Below are 4,925 nucleotides of genomic sequence, written 5' to 3' on the forward strand. Positions count from 1 at the left end.
TAGCTTGCACTTTTTGAATATCTGAGGGAAATTCCATCCAACTTTTGTTCGACCATTCATGGAGGTTCAATGTCACTTGATCAATTAACGAATAAGCTTCATCTACACTTTTGTCCATAAAAGAACCTCCAGCTGATGAATCCAATAAAGTCTTGTCTGAGAAAGAAATTCCCCCATAGAATATGTGCAAAATCAACCATTTTTCAAAACCATGATGAGGGCACTGTCTTTGAAGACTCTTGAATCTATCCCATGCTTCAAATAATGATTCTCCATATGCCTGAGAAAAATTTGTTATGCAATTCCTCATATACACCGTTCTACTTGGAGGGAAAAAATGATTCAGAAATTGCTTCTCCAATTGTTCCCAACTTGTGATGCTTTGAGGACAGAGAGAATATAGCCAAGTCCTTGCTTTATCCTTGATACTGAAAGGAAATGCCATCAATCGAACTGCATTTGCTGATACTCCTTCACATTTCACCAAATCACAAATCTCTAAAAATGTTTCAAGATGCAAATAAGGACTTTCTGATACTTCTCCTCCAAATTTGTGACCTTGTATCATGAAAATTATCTCTGGGTCTAATTGGAAACTTTCTACTTCAATTTGAGGTTGCACAATGGGAGATAAAAATCTTGCAGAAAAGGGTGTAGAAAAATTTCTCATGGTCCTGCTTGACATGTTAGTGCTCATGGATATTCAAGAAGAAAAAGAAAATTATCAAGAATCAAAAATAAGAAATAAAATGCAATATGAAAAGCAAGAAAGCAAATGCAGAATTTAAATTGCAAGAAAGAAAGTGCATAATGAAAACAAGAAAGAAAAGATAAAAGAGAAAAGAAAAATATCTAGAATAATTCATATGCTAAAAATTGCAAGATATGTTTACAAAAGAAAAGAAGAAAGAAACAAGATCAAAAGAGAAAACAGAGAAAAGTTAGATTAGAGTACTAGAAATCAAGAATGCAAAGTTAGAATCAGAATTAGAATTGCAACAAAAAGAATTGTCAAGAATGTTATTCAAGAAAGGAAAAACTTACGAAAACAGATTTCTAACAATTAGTTATAACTATGCAAATCAAAAGAAAAAAAAAAGAAGAAAAGTTATGTTTAGTCTAACTCAATTGATAATTCCTAATGTTATAGCGCAGTCCCCGACAACGGCGCCAAAAACTTGTTACGCTCCGCAAGTGTACAAAAATGTCGCAAGTAATATAAAAGATTATCGTATCCACAGGGACTGGAATAAGCACTAGAAATGTCTCAATGCGAATTAGCTAAACAACTATCCAATCGTTTCAAAAGCAAAGTAAAGGTAAACAAATCTAATATTAGAGATCAACAAACAAGAGTTTAGTGTTTTGGGTTATGATAAAGGGAGATTCTAGGAGTTTCGGTTTCTTTGTAAGATTTCTTGAATGTAAATGGTTCACCAATTCTTATTCCTCAATTGCCAAGCATGTAGAAAGTTGCCGGTTCCCTCTTGCAATAGACAACCGGCTAAGGACTGAGAAATGTATCTAAATAGGATTAATTAGACATGAACCTACGTTGTCCTTACACAGAAGCGCACCTATTACTATGCCTTCCTCGGATATCAACATAGAAGCCCACACCTTATTAATCTATAAAGATACAAGAAGCTAATCATAGAATCTATCCTACTCTCTTGAATATTCCTATTTCCTCTTCAAGATTATCTCTCAAACGTCCTTACACGGGCTTGCACCTGTCACGTGGATCCCTTGGATGATCGAGTGAGAGTTTATCCTTACCAAGTCCATAAGATATCCAAACAATCAATCAAGAATGAGAATTAAGCACAAACCACCATCAATCATTCAAGATCTAATTGATACAAGCAAGATAATGTCATTGAAACAAGAAAATGGCAAATCCATAAGAGATTACATCAATCCATCATACAAATACTCCCTTAATCCTAGAATACAAGATCTACTCCATGAATCGAGGAAGAAAACCCGAAAGAATAGAGATTACAAGCATTCCTTGAATCCCCAATCCAAGAAAACAAGAAGAGGGGAAAAGAGAAAACTTATCTACGAAGAAGCCTTGTCTTCGGATCCAATCCTCGCTCCGGAGTCGAAATCATCGAGATCTCCCTAAGAATCGCCCAGAAATCCTCCCAAGAATGGGAGGAAACCACCAAATCTTGCTTTCTCCCAAAGGAGGAGAGATCCCCTTTCAATTCATGAAGAAGGGTTTAAATAGAGGAGGGAATCGGGCGCCACACGGCCCTGTGACACGCCCGTGTGAGATTCACACAGCCATGTCCAGTTCCCTCTCTGCCAAACCTGCACGGCCGTGTGACTCCACACGGCCAGAACCCCTCTGCTCTCTGGAAATGCTACACGGCCGTGTGGTGCACACGGCCACAGCCTGCTCGGTCTCTGGAAGTCTCACACGACCGTGTAGATCCACACGGCCATGTAAGGCTTCTGCTCTGGTTGGCTTCAAATCTTGACACGGCCGTGCGAGGTTCACACGGCCATGTCATCTTCCTCTTCTGTTGGTGCCAAACTCCACACGGCCCGAGCTCCATCCCAGTGCATGGCCGTGTGAGGTACACGGCCCGGTGCTTTCTCCCTTCGTTTCCTCCAATGCATGCCCAAAGATGTAGATTCTTCACCAAATCGACTCCTGTGTACAGAAAATGCACAAAAAGCAGATCTCGGAACCAAAAGAGTAAATATGCTAAAAGGAAAGCTGGAAGTATAAAAATGCATAGATCAAGCATGCTCAAAGTATGTAAATGTGCGTAAAAACATGCATAAAAGAGTATATAATCTACGCACATCAGTAAGTGAGGTAAGTCACTGGAGGGGAGTGGCTGTGAGGACGCGTTCCCGGGAAGGGGACATTAGGCGTCGATCCGGCTTAGATCCATTTCGGATGTCTAAGTCGAGATCGTGACTAGATTCCGGTCTCGGAAAGACGGAATCTAAGTCATACTCTTTTTATCCATCTGTTGAACTTTAACTGTGCTAACAATTTGTTTTACAGGATGTATATTTGCCTCGGACTAACCTTGTTTTGCAGGAAAAAGGAGTCTTTCTGGAACAAGGTGGTCCGGGCGCCCGGAAGGCGAATTTTATCCAGACAAGTCGTCGCCACGTGGAGCATCTTGGTTTGAACAGTTACGTCACACTCCAGGCGCCCGGAAGGGATCCAGGCGCCCGGAACAGCATATAAAAGAAGCCCCAGGCAGGAGCTTCAGAATCAACTTTTACTGAGAACTCTTCTACTGCTGATCTTGCTGCTCGACGTTCAAGTGTGACGTCAACTACGCTCCGACAAAAGTGCTCTTCCGGTTTTATTTAATTTTTCTTTGTCGGTATTGCTTTATTACTAGCATTTCCTGTACTTATTCTGTAATCATATTTCGACTTGTTAGTGATTGCCCAACGAAAGTGGTCAAGGATCACGGGCCTTTGAGTAGGAGTCGTCACAGGCTCCGAACGAAGTAAAAATATCTGTGTCTATTTTATTTTTCCGCTGCGATTATACTCATCTTTTCGAATCGATATTCACACCCCCCTCTATCGAATCTAACGGTCCTACAACTCTAACTCATTTTTTATCAACCTTTAAAATATTAATTATTTTTATTAAAACATAATTAAAGTTTGACTTAAATTGAACCTTCCTTAACCTTGTTTAATAACGAGTTTAACTTCAAATTACTACCAACTTTAAACTAAGTTAATCCAACTTAAAAGGAAGTAAATGAAAAGTTAAATTATAACTAACACCTTCATCAATTAATACAAAATTTAGATTATATTAAATTATTGAATCAAGCAAAATTTAATCAATAAATTATTAATATTGATTAATTATTGAATTAATAACAACTTATCTTACTTAACATTACACTAAAGGTTAACTCATTTCAACTGAATCTAACGTTAATTACGTTTAGTCAAATTTAATTTTATAAAGATAATTATACAATCGCCTAAAACACTTAGGTACGAAAATATGTTACGGTTGTAAAATTTTATATTAAGAGGGAGTAATAAATAAGGAGGATTAATAAATTAAAGGAGTATCAAATTCAGGGGGAGGTTTTTAATTATCTCTTTAAGTGTTATTTTTTAATCTTCTCTTTAAAATCTCTCTATTCTACCTCAATTTTTTTGTACTTTGAATATATTTAGCAAATATTTTCAAAATTTTATGTCAGGTTCAGGGGGAGAAATAAAACTAATTCAGTTTTTCAAATCGAATTTTAAACTTAATTTTGAAAATCAAAGTTTAAAAATTAATTTTCAAAATCAACCTGTTTAAAATTGTGAAAAATTTCTTAAATCAACTCACAATTGTTTGTTTTAAATCACAAACTTTTTATCCTTTTTACTTAGTCCTTGAAAACTGAACTTTTCTAGTATTATATACCATGGTTTTGAAACTAGTACTTTTCTAGTATTCTAGAAAACTTAACTTTTCTAGTGTTTTTCAATCAGTTTTGAAAAATAAAATTTTCAAACTCAGTCTTGGAATTTTTGAAAACTTATTTGAAAAGCATTTCAAAATTGAAACTTGAAAATTTAAAATTTGATCTTGAAATTTAGAACTCCCCCAGATTATCTTAACATTTTTTTACTAAAGTCTATGCTTACTTAATCCATGCTTATTTTTGATGAATGCCAAAGGGGGAGGGTTAGGTGGTTAAGTTAGCTAAACCAGAATTGAAAATACAAACTAACTTAAAAACCCTTTAAATGCTTGTTTTTTTTCTTGCATATGTTTTCACTAACTTAACTAGGTTGTGATTCCATCAAAAAGGGGGAGATTGTTGGTGCGGTTAGCACTAACGATTTAACCCAGGTTTTGATGAATGACAAATCAGGTTGAGTTAGTCTGTTGTTGTCTAACACTCTGATCGAGTGTGCAGGAG

General features: G+C 36.2%; 1 non-coding gene across 1 annotated transcript; it reads left to right on the top strand.

Moving 5' to 3' along the window:
- Positions 1 to 206: 206 nt before the first annotated feature.
- LOC121983440 lies at positions 207 to 312 on the top strand. Its single transcript, XR_006112493.1, has one exon. It is a non-coding gene; the product is annotated as a small nucleolar RNA R71 (small nucleolar RNA).
- The last annotated feature ends 4,613 nt before the right edge of the window (positions 313 to 4,925 follow it).

Source organism: Zingiber officinale, chromosome 5A (assembly GCF_018446385.1).
Source record: "Zingiber officinale cultivar Zhangliang chromosome 5A, Zo_v1.1, whole genome shotgun sequence".
NCBI lineage: Eukaryota > Viridiplantae > Streptophyta > Magnoliopsida > Zingiberales > Zingiberaceae > Zingiber > Zingiber officinale.